We start from the raw sequence: 22,023 nt of genomic DNA, 5'->3' as shown, positions 1-22,023 counted from the left end.
ACCAAGTAACCTAAGAATTACTCTATTGCTGTCCTTCCCCAAAGCATTGGATTTAATCTTATAGGCACTCTAACCTACCAGAATGAAGTCATTATCCTTAGTCAGAAATTGAAGAATTCTACCAGAACAGGAGGAATATTTTTGTATAAATTTAGTACCTGAACTTGCAGTATAGCTTCTTTGTTTCTTTGTTTGGTGTCTGTACACACATGGACATTATGTTTCTGAATGTATTACAAACCACTATGGTGAATGAGAATATTAGAAAATAATGGTTTTTAGGCAAGGGCAGCAGAGTGCTGGGCCTGCAGTCAGAAGCCTCATCTTCATGAGTTCAAATCTGGCTTCAGAAACCAGCTGTGTGATGCTGGTGAAATCACTTAACTCTGTTTGCCTCAGTTTCCTCATGTGTAAAATAAGCTGGAAGAGGAAATGGCAAACCACCTCAGTATCTTTGCCAAGAAAACCCCAAAAATGGGGTCATGAAGAGTTGAACCCAACTGAAAAACAACCAACCAAGAAAATTCACTATTTCTTGTCCAATGTGTAGTTATCATGGATGTAAAAGAGAATGACCCAATCAGCTTTTGTGTTCCAGTAAAAGGACCCAGTTTAGCTCCCATCTTATCTTCATAACTTAGAAAAATCCCCAGTACATGAGAAACTGCCTTTTCTTCCCAGTTTGGCCATAATGAAGCAACAAACCACAATCTACCTCTCTAACCAGCTTAAAACAATGACTACATCATTGTGGTCCCTTTTATCTAGTGATGGTGGGACTGGATTAGATGATCTCTGAGTGCTTTCCAACTTTAAGGCTAAGATCTTAAGTATAAAATTCTTATACTGAATGCTTTCATAAGGGTACAATATTGCATATCTATAAAAAAAGAATAAAGGCTTAAATAAATTTAAGTTTAGGTTGAATCTCACAGGACACAGAGCTAATACCATTTTATGGTAAGTATAGGAAAAAACAGGCTGGGAAATGGACCACTGGCAGAGGAGAGTCAGAATGGTATGTGTCATTCACTACTTTGTAGTAACAGCCAAGTTCTAGTTTTAGTTCTTCAATGGAATTGGCCTTATTCTGCAAAGCTCCTCTTTCATCTTAACCCTGTCAACTCAATATTTATAACTCAGCAGATCAATGAACAAATATTTACTGAGCCACTGTTGTAGAACTGGAGGCACTCCACAAGTTGCAAGTGACTGGCTTCCATCACAGTGTTTCCCAAAAGAAATGTAAATCGGTAAAGAGAGACATGGGTGTGACTCCTAGGCTTGTTGTATACTAAACGTGTCATGCTGTCAGGTAAGTCTCTTCATCCATTTAAGGTTCAGTTTCCTCAGTTTTAAATACACTGTGAGGTAGGTAGTAATGTAAAACAAATGAAATGACCAATGTCAAGGACTTTATTATGTATCTTAAAATGCTATGTAACTGTGGGTTGTTATTAATAAGTAAAAACAAAATGGTTTTGTTATAACGCCATGCTCTATTATCTCTTTAATTGAGTTTTATCCCAGAGGCCCAACTGTCTTGGAATTAAGAAAAAACAAACACTGTTATTTAAAAATTTCTCCATGGGCCAGGCGAAGGCAAATATAATATGGGAGAGAGGGTGAGGGAGAATAAAGGGGGAGAGAGATGTACAGAAAGAGGAAGGCAGAGAGAAGGGGGGGCAGGGAGGAAAGGGAAAGAGAGGAGGGGAAGAGAGATACAGAGAGGGAGAGAGAGAGGTGGCTTCAGAGCCAGAAAGGCTTGGGGTCCAATTCAGTCTCTTGACATAGGCTGGCTTGACACAGTATGACCCTGGGCCAATCCCTTGATGTTTCGGGGCTCCAAGGTGTCTCTCTTAGATATGTTGATGAACAGATGCCTACCTACATTGGTAGAAGGCATTTTGTAACTAGGATCTACAATGTCCTACAATGATGAAATCATGGTTCTGAATCAAAAAAAAAAAAAGTGAAATAGTTTAGATACCCATATATACATCTGCCATAGAATATGCAATACTGGGAAGACAGCATGTGTAATGGAAAGGACAAGGGATTAGAGTCAGGAGCCCTGTGTTCAAATGTCAGCTCCTGCACTGACTAGCAATATGAATATCTTGATTTCCTTTTTAATAAAATGAAGACAAAATTTGTGTTTCCCTTCTTATACGATTATTATGAGGAAAGTCTTTGTAAATCTTCAAGTACTATATGAATGTAAATTATTATTAGTTGTTTATATAAGGGTAAATATTTTCCACTCTATTGACTACCTCAATATGTCAAGGATCTATAATTTTGTTAGTGTGGGAACTCCTTCCTCTGAAGCAGATTACACCTAATCTATATCTTCTTATTAGAGAGTTGCTCAAGCCTTAGAAAGGTTAATCAATTGGCTGATGGTAAGCAGATCTAGCAACTGTCAGAGGCAAGATCTGAATCCTGTCTCTGTTCAGTTCAGGATTCTATCTATTATACTATGGCGGTTAATTTATTGAAAAACTATGCTCAAAAATATAATAAATGATTAACAAATTATTAATAAGTTGTGACTCAAAATATTAAATAGGGGGCAGCTAGGTGGCGCAGTGGATACAGCACCAGCCTTGAAGTCAGGAGGACCTGAGTTCAAAACCGGCCTCAGACCAAACACTTGACACTTACTAGCTATGTGACCCCGGGCAAGTCACTTAACCCCAATTGCCTAAAAACAAACAAACAAACAAACAAATAAATAAATAAATAGCTGCCAATATGGGACATTGTTTGTAAAACTAACAAAGTCCACCCATAGCAGGAGTTTCATGGAACTCTTTGAAAATCTGGGGAAACCAGTAGATCTCGAAGGATGAAAAATAAATGTACAAAATAAAATACATAGGAGTACAAAGGAAATCTATTCTTTCTAAATACAATTATCAAAATGGTTTTTTTAAAAAGTTCACAAGTAACAGGTTAAGAATCTTCATTCTAGAAGAACTCCAGATTTTCATCAAACAGTTGAAAATCAGTTTCAAGGACTTTTTTTTTTGTTTCTTTGTTTCATCATTTTTGATTTTATGTTAACTACATAGAGGATCAAAGGATTTGGAAATGGAAGGGACCTTGGAAGTCATTTAGTTTAGTCCCTCATTTTGGACTAGAAAACAGGCTGAGAGTTTCAATGACTACCAGTGGTCACATGGATAGTAACAGCAGGGCTAGGATTTGAATCCAGGCCTTTTAATCCCACATCAAGTTTTCTTTCATTACATGAGGCTGCCTTTTAACTCTACCCTATTAGATTGCTAACTTATTGAGGTCAAGGACTATGTCATATTCATTACAGCATCTCTCTCAAAGCCTAGAGGTTTATTGCATTGAGAGAGTAGTTAATGAATGTTATAAATAATAAAAACCAAAATAAATAAACGGTATAAATAATAATAAGTAATAAAATAGATTGAATAAAGAACAGTGTAGATTAAAAGTATAGTTCTTCTGAAATATACCTCTTTTACTTTCTGAAGCTTTAAAAGCAAACAACCTTAAGAAATGTTTAAAAAATGATGCTTTACAAACTTTCAGTATAATTAAATAATGCTGACTTTCATGTTGTACATTGCCCTTTCTCCCTCACTGCCTTTTTTGGCCCACTAGGGTGAGAGGACTTTTGAGATCAATTCTGTGGGAAAACATTGCTTGAAAAATTGCTAAGACAAAAGTTTACGGTATTTTATAAAAATAGCAGTACTTTACCAAATGGAAAATTCCTTCAAATTCAGAGCCATTCAGATCAAGTTGCCTTACCTAGAAACAAAGAAAAAGAAAAAAAAAACAGTGAGAACCAAATACAGGCACATAGCTCCAGAATATGAAAGACTCCAAAACAACATTGCACAGGTATCTTAACAACTGGTAGACAGTCCAAAACAAACAAGCTTTACCAGCGGAGGAAATACTAATTTCTATAGAAACAGTCATTAATGCTAGAAAGGAAACTGCAAGCATTGAGCAAACAAGGGAGAAAGGAAGTCGCGTCTGATTCCAAATCACTTGGCTCACATGTAGAATTGGGGTACCAGTCTGTAAAATGCTGCTGTATTTTGGGGCAGATAAAATGCACTGTGGCAGCACAGTGTATCGACAAAAGAAAGCAGCCCTCCAAATCAGGAAGACCTAGGTTCAAATCCTACCTCTGACACATAGTGGTTGTATAAGGTCCAGACCAAAAATATTTGGGGGAAAAAAAAAAAGCACAGCTATAATAGGCTACACTGTGGTAGTGTATGAGCCACTGCATTCCCATGACCTTTGGTTACCATCCTAAGAAGAGACTGCAAACTACTAAAACTCTCAAACATCCATGTCTCCTTGTAGCTAAAGAAAAAAGGATCTAGTGTATTGAGAACTACTGTAATTTCTCTGTTGGTTTTCTTCTTCCCTTGCCACTCAGATGTTTTCCTTATTTGCTTTATATTAAAAAAAAAATTTCCCCAAAGTGATTACTGATGGCCATGAAAGGTGCCAGATTAACAACCTTGGGAAATCAGGAATGTTCTCTATCCAGAGAAAAGGCACAGTATGGCAGGGGTGATGAAAGTTTCTCCCATTGCTCTTGCTTGTATATTTTAGCTGACCCTGCTGTAATCTGCCTCCTGTTTCTGCGGCCCATTAATGTCCCTTGCCAACTTGCCAACAGGGAGGGAAAGTCTTCTTCCTGTACTTAATTCTGTTATTGTTACTAGTGATTCTGCGAACTCTGTGTGATCACTGAGAATGTGCCCATTTAAAAAAAAATCTCTCAGGCACCATTTTATTCCAGGATAGCAGGACTAGAACTAGATAAGTATCAGTTAAATCCTTCCAACGGAGGTGAATGCAAATAGAATTCATTTCATTTGACCAACCACAGTCATTATGATTCATTATTCAAGAAGTGTTCATTAAAATATTGGCAGTGTCTCCAGGTTTTTGTTTTTTTAAAAAAATTCTTTCCCATTGTTCTACTTATGTTACTCTTTGGGCCTTTTCATGGCTCATCTACAGCTTTAGCATAGTGCATGCAAGAGCAATAAATTCCAAGCCAGACAATTCAGCTGCAGCTATAATAAAATTTAGTGAATCTGGAGGTTAAAAGAATTAGCATATACAAAATTTTAGGGATTAGTGGTGGCATTAAGTATAGTGGTAACGATTACCATTAACACTGGCTCTAATGCCTAATTAGAGAAATCTTGATTTCAACCTGTGCTTTCTTCATCAGGTATTTAATGAGCACCTGCAAAGTGGCCAGCCCAGGGATAAGTGTCAATGGAAGATTCCAAAGATGATTCAAACCTTCAAAGAGATTACAATCTAACTGGGTAGAGAAGATCAACAAAGAAAGATTCTGAAAATAATTAAATGCTAATAGAATAGTAGTGAGCATACTTATTATAATGGTTGGCAGTTGGAACTGCAGGACAAAGTAAATAACACTACTTTCCCCAGCTGTTCAATGATATTTATGTGTGTGTGTGTATGTAGATTTTATACACACACACACACACACACACACACACACACACAGAGAGAGACAGAGAGAGAGAGAGAGAGAGAGAGAGAGAGAGAGAGAGAGAGAGAGAGAGAGAGAGAGAGAGAGAGAGAGAGAGAGAGAGAGAGAGAGCGAGCACTAGTACTTTTTGGTTATTTCTGAGTCAAAGAATTATAGGTTAAGAGATGGAGAGTTACCAATGACCATAGCAAATCCAATGTAAAAACTGGGTAAAGGGTACCCCAGTCACAACTCACATAGTAATCTTGGAAATACATTTTAGTTTGAGATTTATGAGTTGTTTTTTCCTTCTTTGCTATGCTTAGCTTTTATCAAATAAGTCCTTATGGCTCTGAAGCATTTGGCAATGGCCCAACAACACTCTGTGGTTGGCAAGAGACCTAATTGAGAATGAGGGGTGGAGCAGACACCTTAATCACCAAGAACGTCAAAGAAATGGAAAGGACTTTTCTCCCCTCTTCTCTCAGAAAAGCCTTTTTGAAAACGAATCCTGGAATATAGTTTTATACCCTCAGCGTCAGAAAGGACATCATCACCTACAGCAGCAACAACATATTGTAATTACATTAGTTGGTACGTCAGAGAAATGGAAAATTTTATCCCAATTTTGCAGATGAGGGCAGAGACGCCCTGTTTATAGGACTGAGCAAAGGTGGGAAGGTGGAAACTAAACCCAACTGTTTGAATTACAAGGGACCAGCACAAAAACTTAAGATGTCACACAAATCTTAAAGCAAGACTGTGGTTGGTACATCTTTCTAAAATGATAACAAATAAATATCTATTATCTCATTTGGGTCTCAACTTAACAACCCTGTAAGATGGGTGCAGGTATTAATTACTCTCTCCAACTTTTTTTGGTCCAGACCTATGATTTTATTGGCATAAGGAGTTCCCAGTGAGGAAACTACCTTTACCAATGCAGATTGTCATCTATTTTGCAAATATTTTGTTTTTGTTATAGCCTCAGAGTTGCCTAGGAGGTAGTGGAGGGACTAAGAGGTTATGTCACCTGTCCAGCATTATAAAACCATTAAGGGCAGATGGTGGCACAGCAGGTAGAGTTCTGGGCCTGGAGTCTGGAAGACTCCTCTTCCTGAGTCTGAGCCTGAAGATACTTCCTAGCTGTGTAATCCTGGGCAAGCCACTTAACTCTGTTTGCCTCAGTTTCCTCATCTGGAAAATGATCTGGAGAAGCAAATGGCAAACCACTCCAGTATCTTTGCCAAGAAAACTCCAAATGGGATCACAAAGAGTTGGATACAAATGAAAACGATTCAATAGCAACATAGGTAGGGTAGGACTTATCCTGATTCTGATGTTGAGCATCTACCTGCTGTGCCACACTGCTGCTTCTCATCCCCATTTTACAGATTAGGAAACTGAAGCTAAGAGAAGTTAGGTAAACTGCCCATTGTAAAGTCAGTGTCAAAGGCAGGATGTGAACCCAGTTTTTCCTCACTCCAAGTATGGCACATTGCCATGTACTCATTCCTAGGTGACTTATGATTGAAGTCAAAGGAGCAATTCACATTTTTGTTCTCTTTCAAACACCTCACTTTCCATCACGGAAGGCACAGCATCATGATTTGTTATTTTTTTTTTAAACACACTGGCAAAAACCAGAAGCAAAGTAAAATCAGCAAATTCTCTGGAAATACATAATTAAGGAGTTTCTGCTGCATCTGTGGGACTATCACATCATGCAGGTTTCCCCAGAATGGGACTTGTGCATTATCTTATTGGGATTTCATTAGGATCCTAAGATTTGGGGTTGGAAAGGGCCTTTGGGAATGAACTCATTCAGCTGATCATTCTTCATATCAGGACTGGAGCCCCAGAGAGGGGAAACGACTTGGCTATACAGGTAGGCAAGGGACAGAGCTAAGATCTGAAGCCTGTTCTTTCAGCTCTAGGTCCAAGACTTTCTTTCCAAGTCCTGGAAATGAAAATGAAGTCTGTTTGGTAAATTCCAGAATTTGGGTGGGAAATCTAGATGAGATAAGATGGTAGCTTAAGGAAATGGTGGGATCAAATGTCATCTAATTTTATGTGGTGGATTGGAAAGCAGATTATACGAGGAATCAGAAAACTCACCCTGGCTCTGTCACTAACTAGCTGTGTGACTTTGGACAAGTTAACATCTCTCTAGAGCAGGGTGGGGAACCTACAGCCTTCAGGCCACAGGGGGCCCTCTAGGTCCTCAAGTGCAGCCCTTTAACTGAATCTAAACTTCACAGAACAAATCCTAAGATTCTCTAGGTTCTCCACCCCTGCTTAGAGCCTCAATTTCCTCATCTGCAGAACTACGGGATGGGAGTAAGATGGTGGCTCAGCTTCTTCCTATGGCTCTAACATTCAGCGAGTTTCAAACCTAATGCATACGTATTCTGGGCCTCAAGTGACAGTCCTCTGATCTAGAAGAAATATTAAAAAATAGCAAAGACTCTTTGTGGAGCAGAAAATTACAGGTGATTGCTTCTTTTCTTTCCATTTCAAACATCTGCCAACAGAATCACGAATGCCAAGGACATGAGAAATATAGAAAGCCAGGGAAAACTGTAGGCCACAAGATGGTGTAAACTTCACATGGAAAACACTAGTTAAGGAGCTAAGAAAACTCATAAAAACAGAAATACTTCTCATAAGTTCTGGACAAACTGTAAGTAAAGGCAAAATCAAGTACTGGCTTTTAACAAAGTAAGCTCTATTTATTTTTTTGTGATGCATTGTCAGGTATAAGTCAGCTATAAATATTGATGATACCAAGCATTTTATAAGATAAAAAAGGGATTAACTTGAGTATTAATTTGTTTATTAAAGATTTAGCAATAAAAAAATTTAAGATTACGTGCTATTGTTGTTGTTCAGTCCTTTCTGTCATGTCTGACCCTTTGTGACCCCACCTGAGGTCTTCTTAGCAAAGATACTTGAATGGTTTGCCATTTCCTTCTCCAGGTCATTTTACAGATGAGGAAACTGAGGCAAAGAAGGTTAAGTAATCGATTTACCCAGGGTCACACAGCTAGGTAGCATCTGAGGCCACATTTGAACTCAGATCTTTCTGATGCCAGGCTCAGTGCTATATCTCCTGGGCCACTGAGCTGCCCTATGTACTATTACTCAATCCATTTTGGACTATTGTTTACTTTGGTTGACTATTTATAATTGTGTGATTATCTGATCCAAAGCAGTGTTAGCAACATCTGTTCATAGTTTTAGTTTCCTAATTGAGGTAGCAAACACCAGAAGTTTTCTAAGCAGAGTGTGACAATAATCTGAGAATCACTACAGTCTTGAGGAAAAACACAAGTTGAGCTAACATGATTGTCATCATTTCCGGGACGAAAGTTGATCACTTTTTCAGGTTTGAAAGTTTATGATCCATATTTGTCTATCTGAGGTCAGAACCTACTTTAATTCAGAAAGTAGTGAGTGTCTTCAATGTGCAGCATCCTTTGTCTTTTTGAGAAGGAAGGGTTCCGTATAAAAGAAGTCTAAGGCTTGGCTCCTGTTTTGAAATGTGCAATTTAGTGGGAAAGCAAAGATTATATGAAATCATTAAAGGATTATAAAACAAAACATAATTAAGAGACAAAATGCACAGTACTGACAATAAATGCTCTGAGAAGTGATAAAGCTTCGGGAAAGAGCTGAGAGAATGTTTTTGTAGAAGGTGGGGCTTGAGTAAGTCCTAGAGCTATGACTCAACCACATTCTCTCTGCCTCCATGAATATAATGTTTATCATGTAATGCATCTATGACTATCTGAATTTTAGATTCACAAGTTGTAAGAATTCATTATTTTTTTCAGTTGTTGTCCTTTCTTCTCAAAAAGGTCCTCTCAAAGAGGACCAATGATGATGGTGATATCTTGACTTGGATTTAAGTGAGGCAGAGTTGCAATAAGCCATCAGCCTTGCTCTCTCCTCCAATCATTGGAGTTTAGTGGCAAGACAAAAGTCTAGAGAAGTGGCCATATCCCAGGATGAAGACAGTGGCCTTGGCCTTTCTAAATTAAAATTAATTAAATTAAAATTAATTAGAATTTCCCAGGTCTCAGCTGGTTTTCACTCACTTTTCTCTTTTCTTCAGTAAACAAGCCCAGTTTTAGTGTCTATCCAATGGCTCTTCTCTTTTTTTGATCAATGATTTTCTATTTCCATCATGCTGGCAATTAGGCTCAGAGTTTAAAAGCCAAGATTGAGAGCAGATGATTTGGAAAAGGGGACTGTTGCCAGGCAATTTTGGCATTTTTGGTAGTAACTAGGTAATTAAGCTCTTGAAAGCCAATATGGTATGTAAATTTAATTTTGAAGTAGATGATGAAGAACAGAAGTAATTGCAAAGATTGCAAAGCTAACTTAGAATGTTTTGGAAGGAGGAACACCCTCCTTATCTCCAATTCCTCACTTCCTTCTAGGCTCAGCTCAGGTGCCATTACCACAGGAGGTGTTTCCTAATTCCAGCAACTGTTACTGACTCCAGCCCAAATCATCCTGGATATATGTGTGTTCGTATGTAGGTGTATGTATGTTAAAACATACATTTTGTGCCCACATACATATAATTATACACACATGCATACACAACATACACATATAACACATATTTTGTACCTACATACACTTTTATACATATATCTGTGTGTACACATTATACATGTAAAATACATATTTTATACTCACACACATAAACACATGTGTGCATATATTATACAAAATAACTATACACATACATCTTATCTATCTGTCTATCTAGCTATCATGTGTTTTCTCTTTCCAGCTAGAATTTAAGTTCCTTGAGGATGGCAATTTTTTTTGTCTTTGTAGTACTCACTATTGCATAATTATACCTGGCACAATTTAGTTCGAAAGCAATATATGAAATCATCAAAGGATTATAAAACAGAACATAATTAAGAGGCAAAATACACAATACTGATAATAATGCTCTGAGAAGTGATAAAGTTTTGGGAAAGTACTTAATAAATGCTTGTTCATTGATAGATTGGTAGGGGCAGCAAGGTGGCACAGTAGATAGAGTTCTAGGCCTGGAGTCAGGAAGACCTGAGTTTAAATCCAGCCTCAGATACTTATTAGCTCAGTGTAACCCTGGATAAGTAATTTAAACTCTGTTTGCCTCAGTTTCCTCATCTGTCAAATGGGTATAATAATGACACCTACCTCTCAGGGTTGGTGTGAAAATCAATTGAGATAATAATTGTAAAGTGCTTAGTATGGTGCCTTGTACACAATAAGCACTATATAAATGTATAGCAGCAGCAGCAGAAGCAGTAGTAGTAGAAGAAATAGTAGTAGTAGTAATAGTAGTAATAGTAATAGTAGCAGTAGTAGAAGAAATAGTAGTAGTAGTAGTAGTAATAATAGCAGCTTATGTAAGTTACTTAACCTTTTTCTGTCTTAGTTTCCTCATGTTTAAAATGAGCTTATATTAAATGAGCGCTCTCAAATGTCTGAGAGAGGGGGAGAATGATTTCAAGGAGGTAAGTGCTGATGAAGGTTGTAGGAATAGGGTCTGACTGGCTTGAGACTTGGTCAAGATGTAGACCTGTGGGACACAAGACATTTCATTTCCTAAAACAAGAATATGCGTATATATATTCAAAGCCCTTAACCTAGCCCCCTCTTATCTTTCCAGTCTTCTTACACCCTACTTCTGAACACATACTCTTCAATCCAGTGATGCTGGCCTCCTGGCTGTTCTATGAATTCTGGTCTCTGGGCATTTTCTAAGGCTACTCCAGAACACTCTCCCTCTTCCATTCCAACTACTGTCCTCCCTATCTTCCTTTAAGTCCTAACTAAAATCCTATCTTCCACAGGAGGCCTTCCCTAACCCCTATTAATTCCAGTGTTTTGCCTCTTTTAATTAATTCCCATTTATCCAGTATATAGCTCGCTTTGTATATATTTGCTTGCATGATGTCTTCCAGATTAGATTGTAAGCTTCTTGAGGGAAGGGATTATCTTTTGCCTCTTTTTGTATCCCCAGGGCTTAGCTCAGTGCCTGGCACATAGTAGGTGCCTAGTAAATGCTTGCTGATTGACAGATAATACGGCTAGGTGGGTTTAGATCCTGTGGAATGACCTTCATCTCTAAGAGCTACAACAAAGTGGAAAGAACAGGTTGCTTAAAGAGGTAGTGGCTTCTCCCACTAGGTCTCCTAACGAAGCCACAATGAATACTTGGGTATGGATTGGACTAGACCTCAGAGGTTACTTCCAGTTCTTGGATTCTGAGACATACACCCTCTTTCCTTGAGTTCTCTAGTCCTTGCTAATGTCATGATCCTGAGTTTGCTGATGGGGCCAATGAGGGAAAAACCGTCTGTGCATGTTGGATGGTACCTGAATGAACTCTCTTAAAGAGGAGCAATAATCTGTGAAGCAAATCTTTCATGTGGAACAACAGCTGCAGAATCTGGGGCCTATACGTTGGTTAAGAACCCTACAAGATCTCCCTTATTCATCTAAAACATTCACATATGCAGACCACAGAGTATCCACTGGGGCATGTATGTACCCCAAGTAGCCGTCCAGGGCCATATGAGAGAGATGAATGAAATGGAAACCATGTCTCTCCTCTCGTGGCTGTTTAGCCATATAAGGGCTGCGTGTTGCTGAATTCAGTTCTTAGGGAGGGTATCATAGAAAGGCCCTTTCCCTTACCATGAGTAAAAGCAGGACAGTTGTAGTATTTGCATTTGGAGCTTGAATCAGCTGAATGACAGATCTGCTTTACCAGAGTATTTAAAATTTATTCTGACTAATGCCTCTCTAAAATCTTACTGAAATGCCTCATAGTGCCATGGAAGGGACTCTTGACTCCCAGAGGCCGAGTTAATCTGGTAGGATCTACTCAGATATGGGCAAAGACCCAAAGTATATCTATTTTTTTTTTAAGGGCTAGCCTAGCTAAGGTTGGAGTTTATTGCCAGGTTGCCATGAAGTCCTTAATAGTTTGGCCTCTACTGCTCGAAGATCATCTACTAAGTGAGCATCACAAGATGCACTGGTAAAACTAGAACTCACCCTGATGAAAGCCTTGGAGTACTATTTAACATGCAGAGAAAATGCATCTGGATCATCAAAATTTCATTTTAGAGGGAGTTCAGAATTTGGCAAATTTCAGTTCAACCACGCAGTTACTCTTCCCTGTCAACTGTATACAATCTTACCCCTGACAACCAACATACTTCGTTGTTAGTTCCTTGAGGCCATGGATTCTTCACAAACCTAGAAAACATCAGGAATGAGTGTTTGTTTGTTTTTTTCATCTTTGCATCTCCTCTCATGCCTTGACTAAAGCAGGCATTAATATCTACTAAACAGATAAAATTAAGATAAATAATTAATAAATATTAAATGAATTAATGAATGGTGTAACACTGCCAGAAACACACAGAATTCTGGTCCATACCTCTGCCTTGGATCATCCATGTGGACAAATGCCCGAATCACCAAATAGAGGAGAAGGGTTCAACTCTTTGTGGGAAGGCCTGAGACAAATAACTCCACTAAAAGTGAGGGAAAGGGGCAGCTAGGTGGCACTGTGAATAGAGCTTTGGCCTTGGAATCAGGAGGATCTGAGTTCAAATCCAGCCTAAGAAACATTAACACTTACTAGCTGTGTGACTCTAAGCAAGTCACTTAACCTCGATCGCCTCACCCCCCAAAAAAAGTGAGGGAAGCAAGAATTCTCCCAGCACTGGGAGACAGACCAAAAGAAAGATCCATGCCTATATGCACACAGACCTATTCTTCCGCTCCCCGCTTTTCTTTATCGTGTCACTAACTAGTACATTTACTGTTTCATAAACATGAGACTTCAAACAAAAGTGCTTCTAATCAGATTTGGCATGAAAAGGAGAGAAGCCTAGGGTGAGGTAAGTGTGAGTCTACATTGCCGAATAGCAGGGAATGGCAGGGCTTCAGCACATGAGTCACACAGACACTAAGCAGTCCACAGCCAGAGATAATTCTCAGGTAAACTTTGCATGAGCCACGACGTCATTGCTCCTCTAACTCTCCTGCATCAATCATGTCACCCAACCCTGATGCAACCCAACAAGAATGTCTGACTTGTAGAGAGCAAAGAAACACTCAGAGAACACACACAAGGGCAGGACAGGGAAGGCAAGAAGAACCGCAACTTGACCTCTCATTGTTCTCTTTCATGTAAACAATGCTTCGAGAAGCAAAAACTTGTGGGGTCGTCTACCTGTGGAAAAGACTTAGGTTTTGCAGAGTTTAGTCACCTATATTTCATAGCACATCAGACATCTTCTGGGCATTAAAACCATCTGTACAACACTCAGATACTAGCTGAATGAGCCATTTTGGATCTGTTTCCTCAAATGCTGAAATTAGGTGATTTTCAAAGGTCCTCTCTAGGTGTATGATTCTGCAACCAGGTCTGAGTCAAGAGAAAGTAGCTCAAATACAGAATTTAGGCATAGTATCAGATCTGGTCTTAATTATCTAGTATTTCAATTTAAGGTTTGAGGTTTTTGTTTTTCCACCTAAAAAAAGTAATGGCTAGGGGCAGCTGGGTGACACAGTGGATAGAGCACCAGCCCAGGAGTCAGGAAGACTTGAGTTCAAATCCGGCCTCAGACACTTGATACTTACTGGCTGTGTGACCCTAGGCAAATCACTTACCCCCACTGCCTAGCCAAAAAAAAAAAGTAATGGGTAACTGTATAATCTAGTCAACGTTAATATTCACTTTCTTTACCTAAAAGGAAGTTTAACTTTTGTGGCCAAGAAAGGAATTGGTGGGAGGCAGCTAGGTGGTACAGTGGATAGAGCACCAGGCCTAGATTCAGGAGGACCTGAGTTGGAAAAAAAAAAAAGGAATTGGTGGCTTCAGGGATGTTCATTTCTGAAGTTGGGGGAATATATTAAACTCCAAACCAAAAGTCCACCTATCAATATCAGTGACCGAGAAACCACAGTAGGGAGAAAAAAGTATAAGGAGAAATAGAGTTGGAATCAGAAGGTACATATACAGAGTTTATAGTTACAGGAAGAATGTAGATAACATACACACACGTGACAGAAACACAGATAGACACAACTATGTAGAGATATATAAACAAAATTCTGAGAAAGACAGAGGAAGACTGAACAGTATCCACCCCACACTGACGCTTTCGACCTGAATGTTTTCTCTGACATTTAGAGGTTGGCCTGCACCAGCACTCACACCTGTCACCATGGGATTTACCGTGAAATCTTCAGAGACCAGAGTTTCCAATAATATTTGGAAATTGTAGAAAAGTAGCTGAATATGGTTGGAATTATCTAGACAAAACCCACAACTTACAGTTCATAGTTTCATTTACAGAGAAGGTGTGTGGTTTTCACCCTTCCCTGCCTCCCCACCATTACACCTGGGGAAAGTACAACAGAAATCTCGGTCCTTAAACCTGAATGATTTATGCAGCTTGGCAGCAGACACTGGCCAAACTAGCTGAGGTTTCAGTCTACACATATTCTGAAGAGTGGTCACTACTGCTGCCATTAGCACTGGGCTGGGAGGATTCAGTAAAGAACGGAAGAAAAAAGAATACAAAGAAACATATGCTTCCTCCTCCTGGCCACCCGTAGGTCTGAATCTTATTCTAGTTCTAAATTTTATTACAAATTATTTCAGAATTATCTGGTTTAACCGGGGTTTCACACTAAGTTCTCAGCAAGCATGTTAAGATATTTTTGTTGGTTTTAGAAGTGATGCTCCTAATAAAGCAGCTGGTCAAGCAGAAAGAGCACTGGATTTGGAGCTAGAGGACCTGAGTTCAAATCCTAGACCCACTGTTTGCTACCTGCACTAGTACCTGGTAGGGGAGGAGGCGGGACTTGAAGAGGCCTCACGTGAAGGGTGCAGTTTGAGCTGAATCTTGAAGGAAGTCAGGAATTTTAAGAGGGGGTGAGAGGGCAAATATCTTCACATTTTAAAAATCAGTTAATCTGGTATGGGAGAACAGAACAGAAATACTCCTGACAATGGGCTGGGAAGCAATGGTAGCCAAGATTTATTAACACCTGAAAAATAACTTATTATTTGAGAATAATGTCGCACCACATACAATGCCCTCCTTTAATATCTTTTTTCTAATTAGAAAGTAAATACCAAATAAAAAGGAATGTTGCTTTTTTTTTTAAACTGCAGAGTGGCCCTTTTAAAATATATTTAAATAATATTTTATTCTAGTTTGAGCATATATAAATATGAGTTGCTGTAGTAGATACAGCACTGGACCCAGAGTTGGAAGACTTGAATTCCAGTTCCATTTTAGATACTTAGTAGCTTCATGACACTGGGCAAGTCACTTAATCCGTCTGCCTCAGTTTCCTCATCTGCAAAACGGGAATTAAAAATAGCATCTACCTACCAAAGTAAATGCTAGTGTCCCCACCACCACCATCATCAACACTATCATGACTAGGACGTACAGGAGGAAGGGCTTTTTTAAAACTGAGCATCAAAAAAAAAAAAGTTGGAATCTGCCAACTGGAGTGGAAATAGGGGGAAGGAGTTGTGGAACTTTGGTCCCCTTTTTCCAGAAAGGAAAAAAAAAAGTTCTGCTTCAAGTATATAAACAATGAGTTCTGCAGTGCTAATTGCTCATTCCATAGCTTATCTAATTTTTGGTGTCAACCAACCACTAATGGCAAAATACCAAGTAGCACCTAATTGCACCTCCCAGTTCCAGAGTTACCAAAGTAGAGTGGCTGAAAATGGACAAAGGGTACTAAGAATCATACAATTTTTTACACCATTTGTGTTAAGCCATTAATTTATCCAATATTTGTCTAACAACTGAGCTGACATAATACTGTAGGAATTGAACCATATCCACATGGTCCTTAGTGTTTTAAATGAAACCAGAAGCTATAAAGAAATCACAGCTAAATGGAAAAGGGGGCTATCAGGAAAACAAAGAAGTTGGCAGAACTGGTTTCATTGTGTGTGCAAAGGCAGCAAGAAACCCATTTTCATGGCATATTTGATTATTTTAACTTGCCCCATTTGTGATTCAGCAATAAGGAAACAGACCACCACAAAGATAACTGTGAATTGACATCTACTTTACAGGTGTAAAACTGAAGTTTTAGGAAGAATTTGGTAAAACTAAGTCCAATCATTGGATATGTGGCTTAACTGCAGAAGTAGGCACAGGGAGAATGAGGGCTATGCTGGAAAATATTTCTGGGGAAAAGGCATAAAAGGGTCCAGAGGCTTTAAAGTTACTCAGAAGTCTATTAGTTACATGTCCTGAAACCTTGTTATTTATTTATTTTTAACATTCATTTAAAAAATTCGAGTTCCAAATTCTCTCTCTGTCTCCTTGTCCTTCCCTGACCCCTTGAGAAGGCAAGCAATATATCATACATGTGAAGTCATGTAAAAGGTATTTCCATATTAGCCATGTTACCAAAAAAAAAAAAAGAAAAGAAAGAAAAAAGAAAAATGAATAAAAACCAAGAAATTTAAAGTGAAAAAAACAATTCAATCTACACTCAGACTTCATCAGATCTCTCTCTGGAGGTAGACAGCATTTTTCAATGTGGATTTATCTTGGATCATTGTGTTGATGAGTGTAGTTTTTCCACAGCTAATCTAGTTAAAATATTGCTGTTCCTTTGTACAATTTTCTCCTGGCTCTTTCACTTGCATAATTTCATATAAGTTTTCTCAGGTTTTTCTGAAACTATCTAGCTAATCATTTCTTATAACAAAACAGTGTTCAGTCAATCGTGCCACAACTTGTTCAGCCATTCTCCAACTGATATTTTGAAAAAAATACTGGTTTTATTGAAAATTTAGTAACCATCAGAAAAAACACATTTAATTAAACAAGATAAAATAACCTTTGATCACACCATCTCTTCTCCCTATGCATTACTAACCAGCCCTATTTTTCACCCTCACTGTGATTTTCAATTCCATTACTTCTCAGCCTTTTCCCAGGAAGTCATCCCTGCTGTGGACCTTCCTTAGTGATATCGACCCCCTGGAAAACAAGTTCAGCTCTATAGTATCTGCTTCTCTGAATCCTGATCCTTGTCATGCCTTGCCAAGTCCCAACAATGAGTTATTCTGACCATTCTCCTTCTTTACTCCTATTCATATGCTGCTGAACACAGCTGTATGCAGTCATCAAAGTGTTCCGACTGGATCCGCCACAAATTTATATTATCTGATCTGCACCGCAGCAAGGCAATCCTTCTATATCTTGCTAATTGATTCTCTATCACATTTATCTCAGAAGCTGTTCCAAAACTTTTCTTTCAGAATTCTCTCCTCAAGCCTCCCATGAAGTTCTTGTCCCATTCTCTAAGCTGAGGATCTCAACTTGTAGATCACTGATTAAACTGAGGCTATTCAACAGAGCTGGATTCCTCTTCTTTACAGGATTTCTTTTAGTTTGTATCTGATCACAGAAGTAATAGAGAGCCACTGGAATTTATTGGGTAGGTGAAAGACAAGGTCAGATGTTTGTATTAGGACAATCACTCTGGAAGCTATTTAGAGGATGGTTTGGGTTGGGGAAAGACTTAAGACTGGGAGGTCAACCCAGAGATTGATGTGATAGGTTCAACCAGGTAACAACAGCCTGATGCAGGGTTGTGGCCCTGTGAGTAAAGAAGAGGGCAACGCACATGAGAGATGCTGGCAATATATTGGGGGAGGAGGGATGGTGTTGAAGGACTGAAAAACTGAAGAAAACAGTGAAACAGAACCTGGGTAGGTAGAATAGTCATACCCTCAACAGAAATAGGGAAATTTAGAAAACAGAAGGGATTTTGGTGGAAAGATAACATGTAGAATTTGAAATGCCTACAGGATACGCAATCTGAAATATTCAGTAGGCAGCTGGTTATATGGGATTTGAGCTCAGGAGAAAGACTAGTGTTGAAAACAGAGATATGATAGTCTCTGAATACAGTTATCCCTCCCACACCATGACTTCTCTCATTGCGGTTTCAATATATCACGGATCGGCATGAGAAATTAAATAGGAATGTTTTGGAAGTTTTGCAGAAGCTGCAAGACAACATGCAAAGGTCAGCAGATGACACAGAAAAAAAGTTTAGAAAATCAGAAATACATAAAATAAACCCCTGCAATGTGAAAGGGATAAATGTAATTAAAACCACCTGAATTGATAAGGTCACCAAAAAAGAGAAGAGAGAGAGCGTAGAGAAGAGGACCCAGGCTAGAGACGGGATATACAGATAAGGGTCAGGCTATAGGATGATGACCCAGGACAGGGCACTGAGAATAAAGTTTCAAGACCGACCATTTAGAGCACAGGGTACTAAGGGAAAATTGTTCTACTCTAAGAAGGGCATTGATAAATCAATGGGTTTCCAGATAAGAGCAAAAAAGGTGGCTGGGGGCCATATGGTAAGTACCTAAGCGTAGGTAGGTAGGTAACAAGCATTTATTAAGTGTTTACTATGTGCTGGGTACTGTGCTTAAGTGCTGTAGATACAAATACAGGCAAAAAAGACAGTCCCTTCTCTCAACTAGATTACATTCTGACACAGGAAGACAGCACACAAAAGGAAACCGAAAAGGTAAGGGGAAAGTACCCAAATAAGGCATGGTAGTGAAGAAGTTTGGCCAGCCTGGGCCCCTCCCCAAAACAAGGCCCTGGGGTGGGTGGGGATCTCACAAATGGAAAAAGGGAGCTGGCTTGGCAGAGTTGTATGTCTGGGGTAAGAAGGCACCAGGATTAGTTGAAGAAAATGGGCATGTTTAGCTTGGAGAAAACTACAAGCAGACATAATAGTTATCTTCAAGTACCTGAAAAACTGAAGGCACATTCTTTAATGTGGTTATATGAATATTTTGCAGTTCTTTTCAGACCTGCTCATATCTTTTGACTACTTATCTATTAGGAAATATCTATTAATTTTATATATACATATATATGTTAATTGCTTATGTATCTTGGATACCAATCCATCATCAGAGAAATTTGACAAAGATTTGCCCCTACCCCCCATCCGCTAATTTGACCACTTCCCTTCTTATCCTAGGTGCATTAATTTTCTCTGTGCAGAAGCTTTTCAATCTCAGGTAATCAAACTATCTTTTATCTTCTGTAATTTCCTCTACCTTCTATTTGGTTAAGAATATATCTGCTGCCATAGCTGTGAGAGGTATCTGATATGCTTCTTTTCTGATTTCTTTTTGGGATAACTTCTTATTGTTAGGATGTGTTTCTTTACATCAATTCCAGATCTGCCTCTGCAAATTCCACCCATTTTTAAAGTTCTGACCTCTGCAGCCAAACAGAACAAATCTAATCCCTCTGTAGGACAGCTCTTTACATACTTGAAGATGTGCCTCACTTGAGCCTTCTCTTCACTAGAACTTACATTTTTAGTCCCATTAGCTAAACCTTCATGGAATGAATTTGAGGCTCTTCACCACCATGTCTGTGCTCCTCTGGGCACTCTCCAGCTTATCAATTATGTCTTTCCTAAACCCAGAACTGAGCATAATACTCCAAGATGTGGTCTGGGCTGGGAAGTACAGGAGCATAAGCTCTTTATTCTTGGATGTCATGCTTCTCTTAATGTAACTTCTCTTGTCTCTCCTCTTTTTTCCTTCCTTCCTCTTCTGAATCTCCTTCTTAATGCCTCCATCTTGTACTTGTGAAGCTGATTTCTGAATTCCATTGTAAATCGTTTATCACTGTTACATTTCCTATTATTCAATTCAGCTAAAAGTTCTCACTTGTCAAGTTCCTTCTGAATTGTGAACAAGATATCCAATGATATTTGCTATCCTTTTCAGCATTGTCTTATTTTGTGAACTTGATATAAGCACAAGTTATCTAGGTATGCTTTTATTCAAATGACTGATGAAAAGTGTTTAAACTGTACCACCCTCAGAGACTGAAGAACTGCAGGGCACTGGTGGACAGGAAAGAACAGAGGGAGCAAGGTGAGGAGATTGGACGAAGGGATAAAGCTATAAGGATACTGACTTGTAGGAAAATAGATCTTTTAGTGGTAGGGCTCAAGAAGGTAGCTGGGTACTTTGTACAATGACTGGACCAATTCAGTCACACTTGTAGGAATCACTATGTCTGTACTCCTGCAGCTCCTCGAATTTTGGTGGGGCAGGGGGGAAGCAAGAGCAAAAGAGTTTTAGGGGCTTGAAATGATCTATTTCTAGAGATTCTCTGCTGTTCACCTGCTCCCCCTTCTCCCCCCGTCAAATCCCATATCTTTGCAGGCAAATACAAATACACACACAGAGGTTATGTATAAATACATAAAGATGTTCATTTCCAGGAAAATGGGAACTCTGAAAGCATTTAATATTCAGTGTAACACTAAGTTTTTAGTGCTAGGAGAATTAAGGCACCTGCCAAATTTATTGACCAAATGGGAGAATCTGGCCCCAAGGACAACTGGCCACTGATGGAAATGGAAATGTCAGCATAACAGGTGTTTCTGTAAAATTCCTCTTCTAAGTTTAACCTCAGTGATGTGGAGACAATCCAAGACAATTAACCTTCTGCATGTTGAGATGAAAGAAGACAAAATGATTTTTCTTATTAATTTTTTTTTTTAGTATTTGCCATTTGCAATACTATTCTATCAAAAGAAAAACATACAGCAAATTATAAAATTACACTGAAAATACCATTTTTCTTTTGAGGCTATGGAGGAACTCAGAAATCAGAGCAAAAACTCCAGGGCTTTCCAAAAGTAGTAATTAGAAATTATTAAAATGAAACAACCCAGGGCACCTTTAGTTTTTAAAGCTGGCTTTATTCAAGAGTAAGGAAAGGCTGTTGAAAGAGGCGGATAATAAAAACCTTAAATCTTTCTTAGGAAATGAATGTTCTCTGGAATGAACAAGTATCTTCGCATTTTTTTTTCTGGGGTTTGGGGAAGGGATCTAATTTTTCCCCCTTTCACTTTTTGCGTCAGAAATGTGGCTAGGTCTCAAAGTGAGAAACATCACATATAGATTTCCAAATTTCAGCATCTAACAAGATGAAAAATAAGGGTTTTTTTTCTTTTAAAAGTATATATACTATTGTTTACAGAATCAATGAAATGTACTCTACCAGGGTAGTATTTTTGGAAACAAAAGAATTTTTGGTGAACAGCTCAATGAACAGGCATTTTTAAATGGAATTTCCAAACAATTTTAATCTTTTAATTATATGTAGCAATGAACATATTTGCTAAGCTCCAAGAGCTCAATCCTAATTCTGAGTTTTGAATCATAATAAAATGATTATTTCCTCCTAATTCTTATCAGATGATATCATCTGTTACTATCCTAAGAAAATCAAAGTCTCTCAGGGGATGCAACTTCACCATTCTTCTCCCCCACTTCAAAACTCCCATGATCTTCACTCATCCTTCTCTGTCCTTCCAGTCTCAGAAGGGTCTTTTTCGCTTAGCCAGGGCTAACT

At 38.6% G+C, this 22,023-nt stretch overlaps 2 protein-coding genes across 4 annotated transcripts in view; one reads left to right on the top strand and one right to left on the bottom strand.

The window, feature by feature from the left end:
* CMSS1 (cms1 ribosomal small subunit homolog) overlaps window positions 1–22,023 on the bottom strand; it is a 414,201-nt gene that overhangs the window by 177,781 nt on the left and 214,397 nt on the right. The window contains exon 3 of one of the 3 annotated variants that reach the window (XM_078146653.1): window positions 3,742–3,792. The exons of 1 other annotated variant lie outside the window; for it this stretch is intronic. The gene's annotated coding sequence lies outside the window, so the exon portion shown is untranslated. Of the gene's footprint in view, window positions 1–3,741; window positions 3,793–4,522; window positions 4,603–22,023 lie in introns of those variants that run through there. One more of the 3 variants, XM_078146654.1, reaches the window with a different exon arrangement.
* The window catches only part of FILIP1L (filamin A interacting protein 1 like), a 342,434-nt gene that overhangs the window by 113,945 nt on the left and 206,466 nt on the right, over window positions 1–22,023 (top strand). The gene's annotated exons all lie outside the window — the stretch shown is intronic.

This window comes from Phascolarctos cinereus, unplaced genomic scaffold (genome assembly GCF_003287225.1).
Source record: "Phascolarctos cinereus isolate Bilbo 61053 unplaced genomic scaffold, phaCin_HiC Scaffold_726;HRSCAF=1367, whole genome shotgun sequence".
Lineage (NCBI taxonomy): Eukaryota > Metazoa > Chordata > Mammalia > Diprotodontia > Phascolarctidae > Phascolarctos > Phascolarctos cinereus.
The sequence above is the reverse complement of the archived record's forward strand: the minus strand, read 5'-3'. Positions and strand labels throughout refer to the sequence as shown.